We start from the raw sequence: 26783 nt of genomic DNA on the forward strand, positions 1-26783 counted from the left end.
TGCAGGCGGGGGTGGGCTCAGGGGTAGCAGGTCGGGGGAGCGCTGCGGTCCAGGGCCCTGGAGAGCCGAGCCCAGCTGCCAGGTGCGCACCCAGTTCCCGCGTGGCCCGCGGGCGCAGGGGGCGGGGCGGGCTCCCAGGGGCGGTGTGCAGGAAATGGGTCATCCTAACCCCCACCGTCTCCGGGACCGCGGAGGCCGCCCGGGGCTCAGGTGCGAAGGAAAAGGGCAGCCCCGGGCTTCTCGGCAGCGGCAGCCGAGTTGGACTCGCCCTAGGCGGGGGTAGATGATGGTCTCGCTCCCTGAGTCACTGACCCCAGGCAGGGTCCCTGTGAGCCCAGAAACAGCGGGGTGGGGGGGTGGGGGGGTGGTGGTTCTGGTGGCCCCATGGCCTCTCCAGCTAGGAGAAGAGCCACCATGGTCCAGGTCTTTTCTCCAGGTGGTGGAGTGGCTGGGTAGGGGCGCTGCGGGTGGAGGGGCACAGGGAGAGGCTTCCGCAGAGAACACCTTGGTGCCAGGCACGAGTGGCCGGGCTGGGGACCCCACTCTCCTCCCGGGGGACTCCAGCCCCTGGCTTGGTCTTCAGGCCCAGAAGGCCCGAAGCCCTCTCCCCTGGCCTGCTGAGGCGCACCTGGGCCGCAAGGGCCAGTGGTGGCCACTCTGAGCCAGCCCGCTCCCAGGGGGCCAGGGCGCCGGGCAGCCGGCCGAGTGGCCAGGCCTGTGGGTTTCCAAGTGGCGGCGGGAGCTTGGTTTCTGCCTCTCAGAACTGCCTGGGCCTCGCTTCAGCCAGTCCCAAAGATCCTCGGGGCCTCGGGCAGGCCTTCCAGGCCACGTGTTCCCCATTTTATACAAGTGCCCAAGGCTGTGCGCCAACGTCCAGCTCCCAGACTCGGGCTTCGAGGAGCTCTCACGGGCGCCAGGGATTCCCTGCATGCACTTGGCTTTGCTACAGAGCAGCCCTCGTTGACTGCTGGTCCTCCTAGTTTAGAAGTGAATTCTGAACGCCACCCCTTGGTCCAGTTGATCTCAACTATCCCAGAGTGGGTTGCAGACATCATGCTCTTTTGTACCCTAATACTTTGTTATGTATTTCCTAAAATCTGGGACATTCATTTACATAAGAACAGTGATCACAGCTGGGAAATAAAACAACAATAAATGGATAAATGGTGTCATCTACAGACAACATTCAAACGTTGCCAACTGTCTCTGTGTCTTTCATACTGCACCCATTGTTGCCGACTGTTTATTTAATTGCATTGTGTTCTCAGATCATCTTCTGCATTTTTGACATTCTTTGAAATTAGTTGAGATTTGCTTCATGGCCCCAGGTTACTCTTTGGAAAAACTGAAATTGGTTTTGAGTTTTTTCCCCCTATGTTGATATGTGTAGCTCTAGTTCATTTATTTTGATTGCCGCCTGGTGTCCCGTTGCATAAATATCCTGCATTTTGTTTATCCCTCTTCCTGAGGACGGGCATTTAGGTAGATTCCAATGTTTTGCTATTATAAATGATGCACAGTGCACATTCTGGAATGTCTCCTTGTTCCTGTTTGAGAACTTCTGAGCATTTAACCAGAAGTGAGATTGCTGAGCCTTAGGTTATTGGTTTCTTCAGCTTTACCAGATATTGCTAAATTGCTCTCCAAAGTGGTTGTCGGTGTGTGAAAAAACTACATTTTTGCCATCAGACTTTACAGATTTTCTTCCACCTGATGGTGATTTTAACTTGCACCTCCCTGGCTCCTAGAGGAGTTACACAATTCTTTGACAGGGTTTGGCTGTTCTGGCTTCTGCTGTGTTACTGTTCATGTTTTTGTCTGTTTCTTCCGTGGGCTGTGTATCTTCTTATTGATTTGTAATTGTCCATATTTATATTCTGGAGATTAATCATTTGCTCTGTAATTGCACATAAATTTATACAGTCTGTGGTTTCTCACCTTTTAAAATGGTTTTACATTTTAATGTCTACTCTTCAGTTTCAGGGTTTTTTGTTTTTACTTTAATTGCATTGTTGCTTAATTGCATTGCATTGCATTTTTAAAGAAGTTTTAGATTATAGGAAAATTAAATCGAAATTACAGGGGATTCCCATATACCATACCCTCCCCCTCACATTTCCCCCTATTTATAACATCTTACCTAAGTGTGGTACATTTGTTACAATTGATGAGCCCACATTGAAGTATTGCTACTAACCACGATCTATAGTTTACATTAGGGTTTACACTTTGCACTATAGTTTTATAGGTTTTGACAAAATGTCTAATGGCCAGTGTCCTCATTGCAGTATCATGCAGAACAATTCCCATGCCCTAAAAATGCCCTGAGTTCCACCTGTCCTTCCCTCCCCCACCCCTCAGAACTCCTGATAACCACTATGTTTATACTGATGTTACAAGTTCTTCTGTTACTGCAATGGTAAGTCTACTTTGGTCCATGGTTGCATTCCCCCCTCATGCTTGTTCATTCCTCAACCTGGAGAATTTTAGGATGGTGAGACCTGCTCTGCTTCAGATTGAGAGGGGGCTTAGATCTTAAGGGCCAGACGGAAGGAGGAACTGTTTTGCTTGCAGTTGTAGATATCCTCTGTTTTCTGGGATGGAAGTTGTCCATCTTCATTTTCTTAGTTGTCCTGGGCAAGTCTGATGAATGGGAGTGTAGGTGTTGGCTGCAACTCTGCTGAGATTCAGGGCCCAACTGGCATAGGAACAGCCAGGAGATTTAAGTCTCTGGGGCATGTATTTAATGGGTATAGTTAGGTTCAAATAAAAGGGTGTGTTATTCTGCCAAAGGGGTGCAGATGCAAAGTACCAGAAATCTGTTGGATTTTATAAAAGATATTTATTTGGGGGTAAAAACTTCAGTTCTAAGGCTGAATCAAGGCATCAGCAGAGATGGTTTCTCACCAAAGTCAGCTGTTGATCCTAGAGCAGGGGTTCTTAACCTTTTTTTGTTCCACGGACCCCTTTGCCAGTCAGGCAAAATGTATACTACTGTAATTTATTTATTGCATACATTCATAAGTGAATGAAATTCTAGATTTCGGTTAGAAGTCAGAGAAAATAAAGATAATAAGCCAGTTTTTTTCAATTCAAGCTCATGGATCCCAGACGTCTCGGGGGGGGGGGGGGCATGAGCCCCTGGTTTAAGACCCCTGCCCTAGCGTGTTGTCACATGATGAAGAAACATGGCTGCTGATTTCTGCAAGGTTTCAGCCTTGCTCTCTGGTCTTCTCTCAGGCTCAGCTGCTCTGCTTTCTTACCAATTTCAGCTGCAAGCTCTCAGGCAAAATGGCTCATCTCTTCCCAGGGCTTAGCTGTTTGAGCCCTCTCCTTTCTGTCACATGGCAGGATCAAAAATGACAGATCTCTCCCTGTGTGTCAGTCTGTCCGTGAATCCATTTATGTCAGACCCAGCAAGAGGGTGGGGACTCAACATGAGACATGCCTTACTTAGTTGAATCAAAATGCCTTAAATGCAGTCGTAACAGGTAATCTAATCAAAGGTCCCTCAGCTGAATTTAATACAATCAAAGGGTATCACATCCAGAATAATAGATTAGTTTACAAATATAATCGTTCCCTTTTTGGGATTTATATATAATCTCAAACTGCCACAAGGGTGTAGAAGAATCACGTGTAGGGAAGCGGACTTGGCCCAGTGGATAGAGCGTCTGCCTACCACATGGGAGGTCCAGGGTTCAAACCCTGGGCCTCTTTGACCCAGGTGCAGCTGGCCCACGCGTAGTGCTGATGCACGCAAGGAGTGCCATGCCACGCAGGGGTGTCCCCACGTAGGGGAGCCCCATATGCAAGGAGTGCGCCCCATAAGGAGAGCCGCCCAGAGCAAAAGAAAGTCCAGCCTGCCCAGGAATGGCACCGCACACACGGAGAGCTGATGCAGCAAGATGACGCAACAAAAAGAAACACAGATTCCCGTGTCGCTGACCACAACAGAAGCGAACAAAGAAGAACATGCAGCAAATGGACACAGAGAGCAGACAACAGGGTGGCTGGGGGGGAAGGGGAGAGAAATAAATAAAAATAATAAAAATCTTTAAAAAGAATCACGTGTAGGGAAATTATAAATAAGTCTAATTCTGTTACATTGGGGAAGTAGGTTATCATGTATTCCAAGGTAAGCACCAATAGGGCGCTGATGTCATGGGACTGTGTGCCTTGCATATAGTGTCCAGATGTCTCTAGAGCCCTGGGGAGGACCCCTGTTTGAGGTTTTATGTACTGTGGCCATTAGGGAGGCCCACCTAAGGTGTGCATATGCATAACCTCTGGAATGACCTCCCAACCCACTTTGAAATCTCTTAGCCATAAAAACTCGTATTTCCACCTTTTGGTCAAGGTCTTTTTCTAAATGCATTGCTGGTGCTTTGTAATAATCCCTCGGTGCCAGGGAGGCTCATCCCCTGACATCAAGTCCCATGCTGGATTAGGGGCGGGGGGGAAGGTAGTGAGTTTATCTATTGAGTTTGGCTTACAGCAGGGTTTCTTAACCTTTTTTGTTCCAGGGACCCTTTGCCAGTCAGGTGAAAACTACAGACCCCTTACTACCATATAAGAGGTCCAAGGTTTGATGCCCAGGGCCTCCTGGTAAAGGCAAGCTTGCCCATGTGGTGAGCTGCCCTGTGCAGGAGTGCTGGCCCATGCAGAGAGCTGGCACAGGGAAGACAACAGACACAGCAAAGTACAAACAATGAGAGGGTGCAGAGAAATAGAGAAATAAAATAAATCTTTAAAAGTAAAAATAAGAGATGTCTATCCTAGACATCTGATTTACAGATTCAGTGCAATCCCAATAAAAGTTCCAATAGCATTTTTTACTGAACTGGAAAAGCCAATTATCAAGTTTATTTGGAAGCTGAGTAATATTCAATCATATGTATATAATACGTTTTATCTGTTCATCCATTGATGGACACTTGGGTTTCTTCCAACTTTTGGCAATTGTGAATAATGCCATGATGAACATTAGTGTGCATATATCCTGTTATATTAGTGTTCATTTCCCTGCTTTCAATTCTTCTGGGTATATTCCTAGTAGTGGGATTGGTGGATCGTATGAAAATTCTATAGTTAGCTTCCTGAGGAACCGCAAAACCACTGTCCACAGTAGCTGCACCATTCTACATTCCCACAGCAGTGGATGAGTATTCCCTTTCCTCTACATCCTCTACAACACTTGTAGTTTTCTGTTTGTTTTTTAATAGCAGTCTAATAGGTGTAAGATGCTATCTTATTGTAGTTTTTAAAAAAAAGATTTATTTATTTCTCTCCCCTTCCCCCCCATTGTCTTCTCTCTGTCCATTCGCTGTGAGTTCTGCATCTGCTTGTATTATCAGGTGGCACTGGGAAATTGCATCTCTATTCTGTTGCGTCATCTTGCTGCATCAGCTCTCCACGTGTGTGGTGCCACTCCTGGGTGGGCTGCACTTTTTTTCACATGGGGCGACTCTCCTTGTGGGGTACACTCCTCGCGTGTGGGGCTCCCCTATGTGGGGGCACCCCTATGTGGCACGACCCTCCTTGTGTGCAGTAGTACTGAGTGTGGGTAAGCTCACCACACAGGTCAGGAGGCCCTGGGTATAGAACCCTGCACCCTCCATATGGTAGGTGAATGCTCTATCAGTTGAGCCACATCTGCTTCCATTATTGTAGTTTGGATTTGCATTTCCCCAGTAGCTAATCATGTTGAGCATCTTTTCATGTGCTTTTTAGCCACTTGTATTTACTCTTTGGAAAAGTGTCTATTCAAATCTCTTGTCCATTTTTTAAATGGATTGTCTTTTTATTTTTGAGATGTAAGAATTCTTTATATATGTAGGCCATTAAGCCTTTATCATATAGGTGGTTTACAAATATTTTCTCCCATTGACTGGCTGCCTTTTCACTTTCTTGACAAACTCCTTTGATGCACAAACGTTTTTAATTTTGAAGAGGTCCCATTTATTTTTTTCTTTCATTGCCTGTGCTTTGGGTGTAAAGTTTATGAAGCCATTTTCTACTACCAGATCTTGTAGATGCTTTCCTACATTATCTTCCAGGAGCTTTATGGTTTTTGCTCTTATATTCAGGCCTTTGATCCATCTTGAGTTAATTTTTGTATAGGCTGTGAGGTGATGATCCTTTTTCATTCTTTTGGATATGGATATCCAGTTCTCCCAGCACCATTTGTTGAAGAGACTATTCTCTCCCAGTTGAGTGGGCTTGGGGGCCTTGTTGAATATCAGTTGGCCAAATATGCACAGGTCTATATCTGAACTCTCAGTTCAGTTCCTTTGGTCAGTATGGCTATCCTTTTGCCAATACCATTCAGTTTTGACCATTGTAGTTTTGTAGTATGCTTTCCAGTCAGTCAGTGTGATTCCTCCAGTTTCGTTTTTCCTTTTCAAGATGTTTTTGGATATTCAGGGCCCCTTATACTTCCAAATAAACTTGATAATTGGCTTTTCCAGTTCAGTAAAAAATGCTATTGGAACTTTTATTGGGATTGCTCTGAATCTATAAGTCAATTTGGGTAGAATAGACATCTTTTATTTTTACCTTTGAAGATTTATTTTATTTCTTCATTTCTCTGCATCCCCTCATTGTTTGTACTTTGTTGTGTTGGTTGTCTTCCCTGTTTCTTTAGGAGGCACTGGGAACTGAACCTACGGTCTCTGATATGGGAAGGAGGTCGCTAATCGCTTGAGCCGCCTCCATTCCCTGATTTGTTGTGTCTCTCACTATGTTTTTTTCTTCTTGTATCTCTTGTTGTGCTAGCTTGTTGTGCCTGCCTGTTGCCTCAGCTTGCTGTCTTGCTCACCTTCTTTAGGAGGTGCCAGGAACCTCTACTCCCTGCTTTGTTGTGTGTTTCATTATGTTCTACCTCTTGTGTCTCTTGTTGCGTCATCTTGTTGTGTCAACTTGCCACTCCTGCTTGTCACACCAGCTTGCTGTCTTCTTTAGGAGGCACTAGGAACTGAACCACAGACCTCCCATGTGGTAGGCCGGAGCTCATCGCTTGAGCCAAATCTGCTTCCCAGGAATATTCTTCCATTTATTTAGGTCTTCTTTGATATCCTTTAGCAATATTGTGTAGTTATCTATGTACAAGTCCTTTACAGCCTTAGTTAAGTTTATTCCTAGATGTTTGATTCTTTTAGTTGCTATGGTGAATAGATTTTTTTTCTTCATTTCCTCCTCAGATTGCTTATTATTAGTGTCCAGAAGTGCTGCTGATTTGTGCATGTTGATTTTATATCTCGCCACTTTACTGAACATTTTTATCAGCTCTAGAAGCTTTGTTGTAGATTTTTCAAAACTTTCTAGGTATCGGATCATGTCATCTGCAAATAGTGAAAGTTTTACTTCTTCCTTCCCAATTTGGATGCCTTTTGTTTCTTTTTCTTGCCTAAGTTCTCCAACAAGTACTTCTAATACAGTGTTAAATATGAGTGGTGACTGTGGACATCCTTGTCTTGTTCCAGATCTTAGAGGGAAAACCTTTATCCTTTCACCATTGAGTATGATATTAGCTGTGGGTTTTTCATATATGCCCTTTATCGTGTTCAAAAAGTTTTATTTATACTCTGCAAAAGTTTCAAATACATGTTTCATAGTAAAAAAGTGAAAGTCCCTTCTCTTAGGGTAGTTCAGGGTGATACTTCCAGACTTTTTCCTGTGTAACTACAAACATTGTATTTTTATGTCCCCCCTCCCCCCCCTCCCCTCTCCTCTCTGTACTGGTATTAATACTCTATAGATCCCTCAACATCCTTTCCTCATGTTACATTTTCCTACATTCCTACTTTCAAGTGACTTGATCTTTTTAATGGTTTTCAAACATCAGTTCTATGGTTTATACCTCCAGTTCTGCCAAATACCCTTTCAATCCCGCTGTTTCCTTTCTCCCCCAGCACTGGGAGGTACCTGTTTGCTCACAATTTCCAATACTAGGCATTAATGGGCATCTAATTTTTGTCAGTCTAATGGGTAGAAAATATCTCATGGCTTGATCTTGTATTTCCTTAGTGCTTAAGGAAATCTGAGTATATTTTTAAGGATTTCTTGGTCCTTTTTCTGTATTACATGAATTTATTTTTCATTTTCTTTACCCCCATTCTCTTTGGATTCCTGATTTTTTGTTTTGGTTAGCAGAACATTCTTATATTCCAGATATTTATAATCCTTGCCAGTTTTAGTTTCCTGTCTGCCAAAACAAATACCATGCAGTGGATTAGCTTAAACAAGGGGAATTTATCGGCTCACAGTTTTGAGGCTAGGAGAAGTCCAAAATCAAGGTGCCAGCAAGGCAATGCTTTCTTCCAGAAGACTATGGTCTTTGGAGGCTGGCTGCGGCAACCCTTGGTCCTTGGCTTTTCTGTCACCCAGCAATGCACATGGCGGCCTCTCCTGCTTTCTCCCAGGTTGCCTCGACTTTCAGCTTCTGGCTGTTCCCTCTGGCTTTCTCTCTCTGTGACCTTCCTTATAAGGCCTTCAGTTACAGGACTAAGATCAGTCCTGGTTCAGATGGGCCACACCTTAACTATCCTCACCCAAAGGTGCTATTTGCAAGAGTTCACCCCCACAGGAGTGGATTAAGTTCAAGAACATGCTTTTCTGGGTTATGTAGCTGCAGCCACCACATGGACGTTGCAGGCATCTCCTGTGAGCAAGGATCTTTGTGGAATAGAAATTCTTAATTTTGATGAGGTCAATTCCATCATTATTTTGTCTTATGCTTTGTGCTTTTAGGAACTTGTTTAAAAAGTCTTTTCTGTATTCTTAGGTCACAAAGGCATCTCCCTACATTTTCTTTTATTAACCTTTATAATTGTACCTCACAATTCTCTGACCCATCTGGAGTCTACCCTTATGCGTGGCAGAAGGTAGGGGTCCAGCTTTATTTTTTCCATGAAGGGAAGAATATAAATAAAATTTTAAAAACTAGTTATTTTTCTAACAGTATTAAAAAACAATCTGTCCTTCCCTCATCGTTTCATGGCAACCTTTATCAAGTTCCCATTTATAAATATTTGTGTCTCATTCTGAGCTCTTTATTCTTTTCTGTTGGTTGGACTTTTCTTAATGCTATTACCACATTGTTTTTATTATTGTGACTTATATTTTGTCTTAATATTTAATAGGGCGAGTCTTTCTTCATTGCTTTTCTTTTTCAACATTAACTATTTGTTTACCTTTATTTTTCCATGTGCATTTTGGAATCAGTTAAGGTTTTTAACAGTCCAGCTGAAATATTTTTTGGTAGATTGCATTGAATTTGTAGATTAATTTGGGAGAAGTGACATATTTGTTATATCATCCTATCCACAAACATCTCTCTCTCTCTAGTTGAAATTTTATTTAAAAAATAGGTTATAGATTCATATCATAAAAAATTTAAAAAGTACAAAAGGGCATACAATGATATCCTCCAGTCATGTACTTCCCCTTCCTAGAAGCAATGAGTGTCATGAGCTTCCTGTTTGTTCTTCAAGAAAAAAAAACTATAACATGCCCACTTTTCTACATCTTGATTTTTTTCTCCGCTTAACTGTATATCTTGGTGATATTTCATATCAGTACCAAAAGAAAGTCTTCATTCTTTTTTTTTTTTTAAGATTTATTTATTTCTCTCCCCTTTCCCCTCACCTCCCCGGTTGTCTGTTCTCAGTGTCTATTTGCTGTGTCTTCTTTGTCCGTTTCTTCTGTTGTCAGTGGCACGGGAATCTGTGTTTCTTTTTGTTGTGTCATCTTGTTGTGTCAGCTCTCCGTGTGTGTGGCGCCATTCCTGGGCAGGCTACACTTTTTCGCCCTGGGCGGCTCTCCTTATGGGGTGCACTCCTTGTGTGTGGGGCTCCCCTAAACGGGACACCCCTGCGTGGCACGGCACTCCTTGCGTGCATCAGCACTGCGCATGGGCCAGCTCCACATGGGTCAAGGAGGCCCGGGGTTTGAACCGCGGACCTCCCATGTGGTAGACGGATGCCCTAGCCACTGGGCCAAGTCCACTTCCCAGACTTGACATCTTAACGATATTTAGTCTTCCAATACATTAACATGGAGTATCTGTTTATTTAGGTCTTCTTTGTTGTTTTTTTTTTTTAGCAATATTTTGTAGTTTTCTGAATACAGGCCCTTTATGTCCTTGGTTAAGTTTATTCCTAAATATTTAATTCTTTTAGTTGTTATTATAAATGAAATTGTTTTTTGACTTCCTACTTAGGCTACTCATTAATGATCATTAATGATGTATAGAAACGTTACTGCTTTTTGCATATTAATCTTGTATCTCCCACTTTGCTGAACTCGTCTACAACAGTAGCTTTGTTGTGGTGTTTTGTTTTTTTTTGTTTGTTTGTGGTTTTTTTGTGGTACAGGGGGCCAGGGATTGAACCCGGGACCTCCTATGTGGGAAGCCAGCCCTCAACCACTGAGCCACAGCGGCTTCTCTGAGTTGGTTCTATTGTTTGTTTTGCTTGTGGTTTATTTTTGTTTCTCCAGGAGGCATTGGAAACCGAACCCAAGACCTTCCATGTGGGAGGCAGGTGCTCAATTGCTTAAGCCACATCCGTTCCCCATTTTGGGGTTTTTCTAAATATAGGATCATATCATTAGGGAATAGCAACAGTTGTACTACTTCTTTTCCTATTTGGGTGCCTTTATTTCTTTATCTTGCCTAATTGCTTTAGCTAGAACTTCTAGGACAATATTGAATAACAGTGGTGACAGTGGGAATCTTTGTCTTGTTCCTGATCTTAGAGGGAAAGCTTTCAGTCTTTCACCATTAAAAAGGATGTTAGCTGTGGGTTTTCCATCTATGTCCTTTATCATGTTGAAGTTTCCTTCTCTTCCTAGTGTACTGAGTGTTTTTATCAAGAAGGGGTGCTAGATTTTGTCAAATGTCTTTTCTGCTTTAGTTGAGATGGTTATGTGGGTTTTCCCCCTTTTTCCATTAATGTGGTATATTAATTGATTTTCTTATGTTTAATTATGTTTGCATAGCTGGGATAAATCCCAGTTGACTGTGTTGTCTAATTCTTTTAATGTGCTATTGGATTTGGTTTGCTAGTATTTTGTTGAGGATTTTTACACTTCTATTCAAAAGAGATACTGGTCTGGGGAAATGGTTGGGGCTTGACCAATTGGGCTCCCATCTACCATATGGGAGGTCCAGGGTTTGATGCCCAGGGCCTCCTGGTGAGGGCAAGCTGGCCCACATGGTGAGTTGGCCCACGCAGAGTACCGGCCCATGAGGAAATGCAGCCCCATGCAGGAGTGCCAGCTGACGTGGAGAGTTGGCACAGCAAGATGATGCAACAAGAGACACAGAGGAACAAGGAAGAAGACATAGCAGAAAGGGGAGCTGAGGTGGCGCAAGAGTGTAATCGCTTCTCTCCCACTCAGGAAGTTCCCAGGATCAGTTCCCGGAGCCACCTAATGAGAATATAAGCAGATACAGAAGAACACACAGTGAGTGGACACAGCAGACAACAGGGGAAATGGAGGAGGGGAGAAATAAATTAAATAAAATCTTTAAAAATAAAACAACACACACACACAAGATATTGGTCTGTAGTTTTCTGTCCTTGTATCTTTACCTGGATTTGGTGTGAGGGTAGTGTTGGCCTCATGGAGTGAGTTGGGGAGTGCTCCCCCCTCTTCCATTTTTTACAAGAGTTTGAGCAGGATTTATGTTTATTCTTTGAATATTTGGTAAAATTCACCATTGAATCCATCTGCTCCTGGGCTTTTCTTTGCTGGGTGGTTTTTATTCAGTCTATTTATTAGCATTTGGTTTGTGGAGATTTATTTCTTCTTGAGTCAGTGTAGGTAGTTTGTGTTTTTCTAGGAATTTGTCCATTTCATCTCAATTATCTAATTTGCTGGTATATAGTTCGTAGTATCCTCTTATAGTCCTTTTTTATTTCTGTGGGGTAAGCAGTAATGTCTCCCTTTTCATTTCTGATTATAGTTATCTGCGCCCTCTTTTTTTCTTTGTCAGTAGTCTAGCTAAAGGTTTGTCAATTTATTGATTTTTTTTCAAAGAGCCAACTTTTGGTTTTGTTGATTCTCTCTATAGTTTTTTAGTTTCTATTTCATTTTCCTTAGCTCTAATCTTTATTTCCTTCCTTCTGCTTGCTTTGGGTTTTCCTTGTTGTTCTTATTCTAGATCCTCCAATTTTGAGGTTATAGCTCTGATTTGAGTTCTTCTTCTTTTTAAAAAATCTGTCCATAAGTTCCCTGTCATGAGGTGCCATCTGGGTGCCTGATAACTTGCTAGATCACTCTCTGGACCCCTTCTCCCAGGAGGTACCAGGGACTGAACCAGGGAAGTAGCAGATGTGAAGTAGGCATCCCTCCACTGAGCTATACCCACTCCACTCTTTCTTCTTTTTTATTGTATTAATTTAGAGCTATAACTTTCTCTCTCAGCACTGCCTTTCCTCCATTCTATAACTTTTGGTATGTGTGTTTTCATTTTCATTTGCCTCAAGATGTATCCTAATTTCCCTTTTGATTTCTTCTTTGACCCATTTATTGTTTAAGAATATGTTGCTAGACTAATTTCTACATATTTGTGAATTTTCCATTTCTCCCTCAGTTATTGATTTCCAGTTTCATCCCATTGTGGGTAGAGAAGATATTTTGTATGATTTCAGTCTTTTAAGCTTTATTGAGACTTGTTTTGCTTTTTTTAAATAGAAATTAAGTATTTTTTAAGACTTATTTTTACTTATTTCTCTCCCCTTCCCCACCCCCCATTGTCTGCTCTCTTGTGTCTTTTCCCTGTGTGTTCTTCCATGTCTGCTTGCATTCTCGGCAGCACCGAGAATCTGTGTCTCTTTTTGTTGTATCATCTTGCTGTGTCAGCTTTCCATGTGTGCGGTGCCACTTTTGGGTGGGCTGTCCTTTTTTCACACAGGGCGGCTCTCCTTGAGGGCACACTCCTTGTGCATAGGGCTCCCCTATGAGGGGGACACCCCTGCGTGGCATAGCACTCCTTACACGGCAGCACCGCGCATGGGCCAGCTCACCACGTGGGCCAGGAGGCCCTGGGTTCGAACCCTGGACCTCCTATATGGTAGGCAGATGCTCTATCACGTGGACCGTATCTGCTTCCTGAGACTTGTTTTGTGACCTAACATATAGTCTGTCCTGGTGCACTAGAGAAAAATGTGTATTCTGGTGTTGGGTGAATTGTTCTATACACGTCTGTTAGGTCTCGCTGGTTTAGAGTATTGTTCAAGACTTCTATTTCCTTATTGCTCCATTACTGAAAGTGGTGTATCAAAGTTTCCCATGATTAATCCAGAACTATTTCTCTCTTCAAATTTGTCAATATTTGTTTCATATATTTTGGGTTCTGCTGTAAGGTACATATATATTTATAATTGTTATATCTTCTTGATGATTTGACACTTTTCATCAATATATAATGTCCTTCTTTGTCCTTGAATGCCTCCTGCTTTTTAATAGCTTGATGGTAGTCACTCTTACGATCATGCCAGGATTTGACTCTACTGATCTGAGGACATTTGAGTCTGTTCTCATCTTTTCTTATTACAGTGATATCTGCAGTGACTATCCTGGGCACGTATTAAATGTTATATGTGTAAGCTTTTAACATCATCCTCATCTTTTTAAAATTTTACATAGGAAAAATGTTTCTTTCAAAAGGACAGCTGCAAAATACAGAGAACTCTGCAACAATTATTTGTTTTTTCTTAAAGTGAAAGAATGGGTGGAATCCAAGGGATCAAAGCAGTCAATAGACAAATAAGGAACATCTCAAGCTGTCTTCAGGAAATAGAGCAACAAAATGCAAAGCTAAAATTTCTGATTAAGGGATTCTTCTAATAACTTGACTTTAGCTCACCTCGTAGATGCCCACTCCCTACCCCTTTAGTGGAAAAGTGTGACTTATTACTGCAAACCAATGACTCCACTACAATAAACACTTAGAAACGTCGTTTTGTTTCACAACTGCCTACCTAGCAAAGCTCAGGGATGGAAGGAGGCAAATATCCATAAAAACAAACACAAAAAAACCTGACAACAAAACCCCTCAAATGAGGACAAAGGTTTTTTCAATAAGTGCCTGGACTGAAAAGGCTAGGAGATTAAAAACTATAGGAGATAAACTATAACTGTGTGGGAAGTGGACTTGGCTCAATGGTTAGAGCATCCGCCTACCACACGGGAGGTCCACAGTTCAAACCCTGGGCCTCCTTGACCCGTGTGGAGCTGGGCCATGCGCAGTGCTGATGTGCACGAGGAGTGCCCTGCCATGCAGGGGTGTCCCCTGCATAGGGGAGCCCTACGTGCGGGGAGTGCACCCCTTAAGGAGAGCCGCCCAGCACGAAAGAAAAGTTCAGCCTGCCCAGGAGTGGGGCTGTACACACGGAGAGCTGATGCAGCAAGATGGCACAACAAAAAGAGATACAGATTCCCGGTGCTGCTGACAAGAATAGAAGTGGACACAGAACACACAGCGAATGGACACAGAGAACAGACAACTGGGGTAGGGTGGGGAAGGGGAGAGAAATAAAAGTAAATCTAAAAAAATAAATAAATATAACTGTGTATCTGAGATCCAGTTTGTGTTTATATGTGATACCCAAATCATTTTAACCTCTATACTAACCCCATTTCTAACCTTGTATAGATAGAAAGAGCCAACACTACTATGTTAAAAACTGCCAGTGTCAGTATACTGCTTTGTCCTTTAAGATCTACCTGCCACACTAGGCTGAAACCACTAAACCAAGTTGTCACCCTAAGGCTGGGGATGAAAATCTTGTGATACCCTTGCACTCACACATGCTAAGTCTATCAGCCCTTGGGAGTCAACTTCTAACTCTGCATTTACTTTATGCCATTAAATCTTTTATATGTTTTCTTTCACAATTTTGCCATCATACTAAACACAGTGAAAATCTCAGTACATTCACATGTGGTTCTGGTTACTCAGTAGTAGTATCTGTGGTGCAGTGAAACAAGAGACCAAAACCACAGAACAAATGCATGTGGTGGGGATTACAGGGTAAGGAACAGATAGAAAAACTCAAACGTGCAGATTTCACCAGGAACTCTAAGTATCCACCTCTGAAGTCTGTAGCCAAAGGCTACTTCCCAGTTGATATCCCTTCACTCATCACCCCTATTCTTGGTCCCCAAACCGTGGCCAATGCTTTTATATTGAACCCAGGGTCCTCCAAATGAGTGTGGAAAGTCCATTAATGCTTATCCTAGAACTGTGTGAATCTGGTTGAAAACAGAAGACTCAACAAACGTACATAAACTGCCTGATAGTTAAATTCATACTATAAAAAAACTAAGGTTTATTTTCTGTAACTTTTAAACAGCGAAAACAACACACTCCTTGGGGAAAGGTGAGGGATTGAGAAGACAGACCCTGGGTAGAATGAGCACCTGGTACTGATGAGCCTGCCTAGGAGAGAAGCGCAGGCACTGCCACACCATGGGAGTGGCTGGCTGACGCTGGGCAGACCATGTCACGCTCCACTGAAATTTGCTATAGATCCAAGTCATAAATCTTCCAGCTCATCATGAAACAAGTCCCACTTGCCTTCAAAGTCTGTCAGGTTGTCATCCCCACCTGCAGCCAAAAGCATAAGCAGGGGAATGGATGCAGCTCGGTGGCTGAGTGCCTGCTTCCCATGTACGAGGTCCTGGGTTCAATCCCCCGTAGCTCCTAAAAGCAAAACAAAACATAAGCAACGTCTCACTCAGCACAAATGTGACAACCGCTTCATTGTTAAAGGGATTGCTGTTCTCTCTTTCCTCAATGAGCTCCCATAAGTGGCTCCTTCGTTGGGCCGGGTATCTGCTCATCTACTCCATATTCCCACTTTCTGTCTCTGGCTCCTCTCTATGGCCGGCAGGATGCACTTGCTTGAAAAACAGTTCCCTCAAATGGGCAGCTCCCATGTCCTTCATCAGAATACCCGCACGCCTTGTTGCTCATTGCCTCCTCGTATTGCTGAATGAGTTTCTGCTTCTCTCCTCCCTCCTCCACCCAGTACTCACTTGGAATGGCAAAGTTGGATGTGATCCAGCCTTCTGGGCAGACTTTATGATCTGGCTCTCAAATTGCTTAGCCCTCCTCCACTTGCAAATACACTTGAGACAGTAGGTGTGGTTGCATTTGGAGAGAATTGCACAGCAGGGCTCACTGGGGTTGGCTTTCTCAGAGACCACCTCCATGCAAATGCCACAAAACCATGTCGCTACCGCGCTGGACAGCAGATGAGAGCTCCATGTCCTTCTCAGGGGCCTCCATGCAAGATGTTTTATGTTGTGGTCTCTGGGCAGCGTCCATTGGATGCAGGACCTGCAGCCACCACATACCACGTGAGTCTCCATGGAGATACAGATCCTCCCGTATGGGCACTTTCCCACTGCAGCATAGAGGCAAAGCTCTCTTTGTTTCCATAGCAGTTTGCTCTTTCTCTGATTTCTCCCTTGTCACAGATCCCCGTGGGGGTGCGTCAGTGCAGGGTGCAGGGGGCAGTACAGCCACAGTAGGGGGTGCCCAGTCCTCTGTGCCTGCTCCTACATTTGCAAAGTTTGAGTTTGTTGACTTGGCTTCGCTTGCACTCATTTTGACAATTGGTCCAGTGACTGTTGAGAGACTTGTGGAAGTACCAAGGGGTGATTTTGCAGTTAGATCTGCAGCAGTTGCTCCTTCCTGTTTCAGTGGTTTGCTATGTTCACGTCTGTCTGCGTATAGACAGTATCCTTGCTGAAAATACTTGCACACTCTACCGTGTGGACTGTCAGAGAGGTCATGTGAGTAGTGACAGTATCGCCTTCCTTATAAGCCCCTGAATAAAATACTTGCCAGGTGACCTGTTTGGCCCATCCACCCTACTGCCACCGGCAGGGATGGGGAGGTCGCTGCCACTGACACGGCCGCTCCTGCTCCTGACGTTATCACCATCCTCTTCTCGTTCTCAGAACAAACCTGGTGGCAATTACTGTTATATTCCTATTAGGTCTTTCATCCTATCTCTTTTATACTTCTTAACCTTTTTTTCATACTCTATCTCTGGGAAATTTCCTCAACAGTCTTCAGGTGTAGTAATTCAGTCTGCATATTGATCGTCTATCAGTTAAATTCTTCTTTTATTATTGTTTTAGAATTTGAATGTTTATTTTCCTGTCAGAAAGATTTTAAGGATAATTACAAGCACAATCATAAAGAAGATTTAAAAAAAGTTCCCATTCTGCCGGCTATGCAGTTGATTGAAGTAATACTCAGGGGAATCATGAGTGAGATTAATTTCTGCATACCCCAAAACGTGGATTTCTGAATAACTTTTCTCAGACTCCTGTTTTCTTTCACCAAAAGTATGATATTAGCTGTAGGTGCCTTTTTATCAGGTTGAGGATGTTCTTTTCTATCGCCAGTCGCTGAAAATTCTATTTCCTTAATAGATGTAGGGCTATTTAGGTTTTCTACTCTTTCCAATGAGCTTTGTATTTTTGTCTTTCCAGAAATGTTTTCCATTTTACCTAAATTGCCAAATTTATTGGCATAAAATTGTTCATAATATTCTATTAATATTCTTTTACTATCTACAGAATCAGAACTGTTGTTCTTGTACTCATTCCTGATATTGGTAATTTGTGTCATCTTCCCCTTGCCCAATTTGGTTAAACGTTTATCCATTCTATTGGTTTCAAAGAAGCAGCTTTTGGTTTCATTGATTTTTCTCTATTATTTTTCTGTTTTCTATTTCATTGATATTCCTGCTTTAATGTTTCCTTTCTTCTGGCTACCTTGGGCTTAATTTGCTCTTCTTTTTCTGGTTTCTTAAGCTGGAAGCGTCACTCATTTACTGATTTTTCTTCATTTCATATATGGGCTTTTAATGCTATCAGTTCCCTCTAATCCCTGCATTGGTAGCATCCTCCAAGTTCTTTAAGTTAAAATGTGTTTTCTGACTTTTTGATTTTTTTCTTTGATCCATGGGTTATTTAGAAATGAGTTATTTACTTTCCACATATTTGGGGATATTCCAGATCTTTGTTACTAATATTTAATTTAATTCCAATTTGGTCAGAGGAGATACTTTGTATGATTTCAGTCCTTTTTCATTTATTGAGACTAATTTTATGGCCCTGAATATATCCTATCTTGGTAAATGTTCTCTGTGTACTTGAAAAGAGTATGTATTCTGTTGTTGTTGGATCTAGTGTTTTATAAATATTAATTAGGTCAAATTGATAGTGTTGTTTTCTAAATGTTAATTAGGTCAAATTGATTGATCATGGTGTTTAAATCTTCTATGTTCTTACTTATTTTCTATCTACTTGATCTGTAAATTAGTGAGAGCAGGGTATTGAAATCTCCAACTGTAAATGTGGATTTGACTGGTTGACCTTTTTTTTCTACCAGTTTTTTGCTTCATGTATTTTGAAGCCTTATTAGGTGTATGTACATTTAGGATTGGTATGCATCGTATGTACACACCACAATTTGTTTATCCAGTCATCTGTTGATGGACACCTGGGTTGTTTCATGGTTTGGCAACTGTGAATAATGCCACTATGAATATTGGCGTGCAGATGTCTGTTTGTGTCACTGCTCTCAGTTCTTCTGGGTATATACGTAGTAGTGGTATTGCTGGGTCATATGGCAAGTCTGTATTCAAATTCCATAGGACTTGCCAAACAGTCCTCCACAGTGGCTGTACCATTCTACATTGCCACCAACAGTGAATAGGTGTTCCTATCTCTCCATGTCCTCTCAAATACTTGTAGTTTTCTGACCTTTTAATAGTGGCCATTCTGATAAGTGTGAAATGATATCTCATTGTAGTTTTGATTTGCATTTCCCTAATTGCTAGTAATGTTGAACATTTTTTCATATGTTTTTTTGCCATTTGTGTGTCTTCTTTGGACAATTGTCTATTAAAGTCTTTTGCCCATTTTTTAACTGCATCATTTGGCTTTTTATTGTTGAGTTGTAATATCTCTTTATAGATCATAGATATTAAAATCTTATCAGGGAAAGTGGACTTGGCTCAGCTGATAGAGTGTCCATCTAGCATATGGAGGGTCCAGTGTTTGATCCCCAGAGCCTCCTGAACCGTATGGTAAGCTGGCCCATGCACAAGGAGTGCCATGCCACGCAGGGGTGCCCCTGCGTAGGGGTACCCCACACGCAAGGAGTGAGCCCTGCAAGGAGAGCTGCTCCATGTGAAAAAAAAAAAGTGTAGCCTGCCCAGGAGTGGTGCCGCACACATGGAGAGCTGATGCAGCAAGATGACGCAACAAAGAAAGAGACACTTTCCCAGTGCCACCGGATAATGCAAGTGGACACAGAAGAACACACAGTGAATGGACACAGAGCAGACAACAGGGAGGAAGGGGAGAGAAATAAATAAAATAAAAAAAAGAAAAAAGTAAAAAAAAAATCTTATCAGATATGTGATTTGCAAATATTTTCTCTCATAGCTGCCTTTTCACCCTTTTGACAAATTCCTTTGAGGTGTAAAAGTGTTTAATTTTAAGGAGGTTCCATTTATTTTTTCTTATGTTGCTCATGTTTTGGGTGTAAGGTTTAAGAAACTACCTCCTCCCACAAAATCTTGAAGATGTTTTCCTACATTTTCTTCTAGGAGCTTTATGGTTGTTGCTTTTATATTTAGGTCCTTGATACATTTTGAGTTCATTTTTGTATACAATATGAGATAGGGGTCCTCTTTCTTTCTTTTGGATATGGATAGCCAGTTCTCCCAGCACCATTTGTTGAATAGATTTTTTCTGGCCCAGTTAAATAGGCTTGACACCCTTGTCAAAAATCACTTGACTGTAGATGTGAACTCTCAATTTGATTCCTTTGGTCAATATGTTTTTACCACTGTAGTTAAGTAATATGCCTTTTTTTTTTTTGAGGTACCGTGGGCCAGGGATTGAACCTGGGACCTCACATGTGGGAAGGTGGCACGCAATCACTGAGCCACGTTGGCCTCCCTGAGGTGGTTTTATCGTTTTGTTTTTTTTCTCCTTGTTTTGTTTTTGTTTTTTCAGGAGGCACTGGGAACTGAACCCAGGACCTCCCATGTAGGAGGTGGGCGCTCAACTGCTTGAGCCACATCTGCTCCCAGTAATATGCTTTACAGTCAGGAAGTGAGGGTCCTCCAACTTTTTCTTTTTAAGGACATATTTGGCTATTTGGAGACCCTACCTTTCCAAATAAATTTGTTAACTGGCTTTTCCATTTCTGCAAACAAGGCTATTGGGGTTTTTATTGGGATTGCTTGAATCTGTCAATCAGTTTAGGTAGAATTGACCTCTTGATATTTAGTCTCCCAGTCCATGAACACTTAAAGTCCTTCCATTTATTTAAGTAGTCTTTGATATATTTTAACAATGTTTTGTAGTTTTCTGAATACAAGTCCTTTATGTTCTTGGTTAAGTTTATTCTTCAATATTTGATTCTTTTAGTTGCTATAATAAATGGAAATTTTTTTTTTCTGATTTCCTCCTCAGATTGCTCATCAGTAATGTATAAAAACGTTCCTTTTTGCATATTAATCTTGTATCCTGCCACTTTCCTGAAGTCATCTATTCTAGTAGCATTGTGGGTTTTTCAGAATTTTCTAGATATAGGATCATATCATCAGCGGATAGTGAAAGTTTTAAGTTTTATTTCTTCCTTTCCTATTTGGGTGTCTTTTATTTCTTTGTCTAACCCAATTGCTTTAGCTAGAATGTCTATCACAATATTGAGTAACAGTGGTGACAGTGGGCATCCTTGTCTTGTTCCTGATCTCAGTGGGAAAGCTTTCAGTCTTTCACCATTGAGTACTACGCTAGCTAAAGCTTCATTCTATTCCAATCTTTGGGGCTTTTTTTTTTTTTTTTTTGAGGTACCTGTACCTGGAGCTAGGGATTGAAACTGGACCTCATAAGGGGGAAGCCAGTGCTCAATCAATGAGCCACATCGGCTTCCCTGAGTTGGTTTTTTTCCCCTTTGTTTTGCTCGTTCTTTGCTTTTGCTCATTGTTTGCTTTTTTTAGGAGGCACTGGAAACTGACCTTGGAACCGCCCACGTGGGAGGCGTATGCCCAATGGCTTGAGCCATATCCACTCCCTGTCGCATGTTTATCAAGAATGCTGTATTTTGTCAAACACCTTTTCTGCATCAATTGAGAGGATCATGTGATTTTCTTCTTCAATTTATTAATATGTTTTATTACACTAATTGCTTTTCTTGTGTTGAACTACCCTGGCACACCCTTGGGATAAAATCCACTTGATCGTGGTTTATAATTCTTTTAATGTGCTTTTGGATTCGGTTTGCAAGTATTTTGTTGAAGATTTTTGCATCTGTATTCATTAGAGATATTGGTCTGTAATTTTCTTATTTCATGATATCTTTATCTCATTTTGGTATTAGGGTGATGTTGGCTTCATAGAATGAGTTTGGAAGCTTTCTTTCCTGTTCAGTTTTTTGGAAGAGCTTAGACAAGTTTGGTATTAGATTGTCTCTGGATAATTGGTAGAATTCACCTGTGAAGCCATCTGGTCCCAGGATTTTCACCTTTGGGAGGTTTTTTATGACTGTTTCAATCTCTTCATTTATGATTGACTTGTTGAGGTCCTGTTTCTTCTAGGGTCAGTGTAGGTTGTTAGTGTTTGTAGTGTTGTCCATCTTGTCTAGTTTTTTGTGAAGTTGTTCGAAGTATCCTCTTACAATCTCTTTTTTTAAATATTTATTTTAGGAAAGCAGATATGGCTCAGTGGACAGAGCTTCCGCCTACCATATAGGAGGTCCTGGGTTTGATACCCAGGGCCTTCTGGCCTGTGGCACGAGGTGGCCCGCGTGGAGTGCTGCCGTGTGTAAGGAGTGTCACCCTGCCCAAGGGTGCCCCCCTGTGCAAGGAGTGGCCCCTGTGCCAGGAGTGCAGCCCCCGTGCAGGACAGCAGATCGCCCAGGAGTGGAGCCGCCCACATGGAGAGCTCACTCAGCAAGATGATGCAACAGAAAAGAGACACAGAGAAGAGACAGTATGAAATGCAGCAAACTAGGGAGCTGAGGTGACCCAAGAGAACGATCACCTCTCTCCCACTCTGGAAGATCCCAGGATAGGTTCCTGGAGCTGCCTAAAAAGAATACAACAGACACAGAAGAATACACAGTGAATGGACACAGAGCAGACAATGGAGGGAGGAGGGGGGAGAAATAAGAGAGAAAAAAAGATTTTATTCTTTCTCCCCCCTTTGTTGTTTGTGCTCATTATCTGCTGTGTCCATTCGTTGTGCACTTTCTGTGTTTGCTCATCTTTTCTTTAGAAGGCACTGGGAACCAAATCTGGAACCTCCCATGTGGAAGAGAGGCACTCAATTGCTTGAGCCACCTCAGTTCCCTGCTTTGTTGTGTGTTTGTCTTTCCTCTTTTGTCTCTTTGTTGCATCATTTTGTTGTATCAGCTCACTGCACCTGCCTATCATACCTGCCCATCACGACAGCTCGCTGTCTTGCTTGTCTTCTCCAGTGCACCAGGAAGTGAACCCAGGACCTCCCATGTGGTAGGCAGGCGCTCTATCACTTGACCCCATCTGCTTCCCTTGTAATCTCTCTTATTTCTACAGGGTCAGTGGTAATGTCCCTCTTCTCATTTCTGATTTTGTGTCTTCTCTCTTTTTTTTTGTCAGTCTAGCTAAGACTGATTATGCTGATCTTTTCAAAGAACCTTTTTTGGTTTTGTTAATTTTATTGTTTTATTTTGTGATCTCTATTTCATTTACCTCTGCTCTGATCTTTACTATTTCTTTCCTTTGCCTTGGTTTGGGATCAGTTTGCTGTTCTTTTTCTAGTTCCTCCAGGTGTGCAGTTAGATCTTCCATTTTAGCTCTTCTTTTTTAATGTAAGAATTGAGGGCTATAACTTTCCTTTCCAGCACTGCCTTTGTGGTGGCCCATGTTTTCTCATGTTGTATTCTCGTTTTCATTCATGTCAAGATATTTACTGAACTCTTGCAATTTCTTCTTTAACCCACTGATTATTTAAGTGTATTTAACCTCCATTTGTTTACGAATTTTCCCTTTTTCCATCCATTATTGATTTCCACTTTCATTCTGCACACAGTACTGTTGGAGCTCTGCTGCTGCCTGTGAAATTTTGATCCTCTCTCTGCCAGCCTCCAGTTTGAGCTGCTCTACCAGGAGCTGCAGGGATTTCACACTAGTCCTGGAAGACATGGTGGTAGCAGCACTGAGCTCTGAAAATTTAAGTATTTTTTATCAAGAAGGAAGGCTGGATTTTGTCAAATGCCTTTCTGTATCAACTGAAATGATCACATTTATTTGTGATCTTTATGTTTATGTGGTGTATTACATTAATAGATTTCCTTATGTTGAATCTTGTTTGCATACCTTGAATAAATCCTATAAATCCTACTTAATTATTGGTGTATAATTTTTAGAGTGTGCTGTTGAATTTAGTTTTCTAGTATTTTGTTGAGGATTTTTGCATCTATTTTCATAAGGGAGATTGGTCTCTAATTTTCTTGTGGTAATTTCATCTGGCTTTGGTATTAGCGTAATGTTGGCCTCATAGAATGAGTTAGGGAGTGTTCTCTCCTCTTCCATTTTTTGCAAGAATTTGAGCAGGATTGGTGTTAATTCTTGACTGGTAAAATTCACCAGTGAAGCCATCTATTCCTGGGTTTTTCTTTGCTTGGAGGTTTTTGATGACTGATCCACTCTTTTTACTAGTAATTGGTCTGTGGAGCCCTTCTGTTTTTTCTTGAATTGGGGTAGGTAGTTTTGTGTTTTTCTAGGAATTTGCCCATTTCATCTAAGTTAGCTTTGTTGGCATACAGTTGTTGACAGTATCCTCCTATAGTACTTTTTATTTCTGTGGGGTCAGTAGTAATGTCCCCCTTTTTATTTCTGATTTTAGTTATCTGGCTCCTCTTCTTTTTTGTCAGTCTAGTTAAAGGTTTGTCAACTTTTTAAAGAACCATCTTTTGGTTTTATTTTATATTTTTATTCTCTATTTCATCTTCCTCAGCTCTAATCTTCGTTATTTCCTTCTATTTACTTTGGGTTTGGTTTGTTGTTCTTTTTCTAGATCTTCCAGTTTTGAGGTTAGATCTGATTTGAGACTTTTTAAAAAAATCTCTCCCCCCCCCAACCCCGTTGTCTGCGCTCTGTATCCATTCGCTGTGTGTTCTTCTGCATCTGCTTGCATTCTTGTCAGTTGTACTGGGAAACTGCATCTCTTTTTTGTTGTGTCATCTTTCCATGTGTGCAGCGCCACTCCTGGGTGGGTTGTGCTTTTTTTGCATGGGGTGGCTCTCCTTGAGAGGTGCACTTCTTGCTAGTGGGGCTCCCCTACACGGAGGACACCCTTGCATGGCATAGCACTCCTTGCGTGCATCAGCATTGCACATGGGCCAGCTCACCATACGGATCAGGAGGCCCTAGGTTTGAACCCTGGACCTCCTATGTGGTAGGTGGACGCTCTATCAGTTAAGCCAAATCTGCTTCCCAAGATCTTTTTTATTGTAAGTATTTAGAGCTGTAAATTTCCCTGTCAAAAACAGAATTTCTCTGCCTTTACTGTATCCTATAAGTTTTGGTATGTTGTGTTTTCATTTTCATTCATCTGAAGATACATCCTAACTTCTCTTTTGATTTCTTCTTTGACCCATTAGTTGTTTAAGAATATGTTGTTAATTTCCACGTATTTTTGAATTTCCCATTTCTCCCTCTGTTATTGATTTCTAGATTCATTTTATTGTGGTCAGATAAGATACATTGTATGATTTCAGTGTTTTTTAATTTATTGATACTTGCTTTGTAACAACGTATGGCCTCACTTTGTGAGAATGATCCATGTGCATTAGAGTAGAATGTATAATCTGCTCTTTTTGGGTGAGGTGTTGTATATATGTGTTAGGTTTAGTTGGTTTAGAGTATCATTCAAATCTTATATTTCCTTATTGATCTTCTGTTAGAAGTTCTATCTAGATGTTCTATCCCATTATTATTGAAAGTGGTATATTGAAATTTTCTATTAATGTAGAACTGTATTTCTTCCTTCAAATCTGTATATTGACTTCATATATTTTGAGAGTGCTACTAGGTACATATATAATTGTTATATTTTCCTGTTGAACTAACTTCTTTATCAGTATATACTGACCTTCCTTGTATCTTATAACGGTTTTCTTTTTTTTTTAAGGTTAAAGTCTATTTTTTTCTGATATTAGTTTGGTGAGCCCAGCTCTCTTCTGGCTCCTGGTTTAGTTTCTTGGGTTGCTTAAAGCAAATACCAAGAAATGGTTCAGCTTAAACAATGGGAATTCATTCACACACGGTTAGAGTCCAGGAAAATGTCCAAATTAAGGCATCATCAAGACAATGCTTTCTTCCTGAAGACCCACTGCCAGGGAATCCTTGGCTCCTCTCACTTGGCAAGGCAGACACATGGCAGTGTCTTCTGATCTCTCCCTTCTCTTCCAGGTTTCATTGATTATAAGCTTTTTGCATCTGTGGCATTTATTGTTCTCTGTATACACTCTGTTTATAAAGGACTCCAGTGATAGGGTTAATACCCATCCTCATTGTGGTGGGCCATGCCTAAACCAAAGTAACCTCATCAAAAAGTTCTACTTGCAGGGAAATGGACTTGGCCCAGTGGTTAGGGCGTCCGTCTACCACATGGGAGGTCCGCGGTTCAAACCCCGGGCCTCCTTGACCCATGTGGAGCTGGCCCATGCGCGGTGCTGATGCACGCAGGGAGTGCCCTGCCACGCATCAGTGTCCCCTGCGTGGGGGAGCCCCACGTGCAAGGAGTGCATCCCGTAAGGAGAGCCGCCCAGCGCGAAGGGGAGTGCAGCCTGCCCAGGAATGGCGCCGCACACACTTCCCGTGCCGCTGACAACAACAGAAGTGGACAAAGAAACAAGACACAGCAAATAGACACAGAGAACAGACAACCGGGGGAGGGGAGGAATTAAATAAATAAATAAACGAGTCTTTAAAAAAAAAAAAAAGTTCTACTTGCAATGGGTTCACACCCACAGGAATGGATTAGATTTCAGGACATATTTTTCTGGGTTTTGACCACCACACTCCACTCTCCGGACCCCAAAAAGAAAAGTCATGTTCTTCCTACATGCACAATCCATTCATTCTACCACAATATCTCAAAGCCTTAAGTCATTTAAGAAACAATGCTTAGAACAAAGTCTCATCAAAATTGGTTATGAGTGTAGTCTGTTCTGGGGCACAATTCCCCTGTGGACCTGTGAAACCTAGAGAACCAATTATCTATTTTTTTTAAAAGATTTATTTCTCTCCACGCCCCACCCCATTGTTTGCACTTGCTCTGTCTGTTTGTCTTGTTTCTTGGGATGCACTGGGAGCCAAACCCAGGACCTCCGATGTGTGAGGGAGGAACCTAATTGCTTGAGCAACCTCTACTTCCTGCTTTGTTGTGTCTCTCATTGTTTATCCTCTCCATGTCTCTTGTTGCATCATCTTGTCACGTCAGCTCACTGCACCTGCCTGTTGCGTCAGCTTGCTTCTTCTTTAGGAACCTGTGCTCCTGCTTTGTTCCCTCTTCTTCTCATTGTGTCAGCTTGCCGTGCCTGCCCATTGTGCCAGTCCTCTGTTTTCTTTAGGAGGCATTGGGATCTGGACCAGCAACCTCCCATTTGGTAGGCAGGAACCCAGTTGCCTGAGCCACATCAGCTTCCCAATCTGATTCTGATATACAAGGGAGGGACAGGCATA

General features: G+C 42.0%; 1 pseudogene; it reads right to left on the reverse strand.

The window, feature by feature from the left end:
• Window positions 1–15535: 15535 nt before the first annotated feature.
• Window positions 15536–22883, reverse strand: LOC101446705 (E3 ubiquitin-protein ligase makorin-1 pseudogene; annotated as a pseudogene).
• Window positions 22884–26783: the final 3900 nt, after the last annotated feature.

The sequence above is a fragment of the Dasypus novemcinctus genome, chromosome 19 (assembly GCF_030445035.2).
Source record: "Dasypus novemcinctus isolate mDasNov1 chromosome 19, mDasNov1.1.hap2, whole genome shotgun sequence".
In the NCBI taxonomy this organism is placed as follows: Eukaryota; Metazoa; Chordata; class Mammalia; order Cingulata; family Dasypodidae; genus Dasypus; species Dasypus novemcinctus.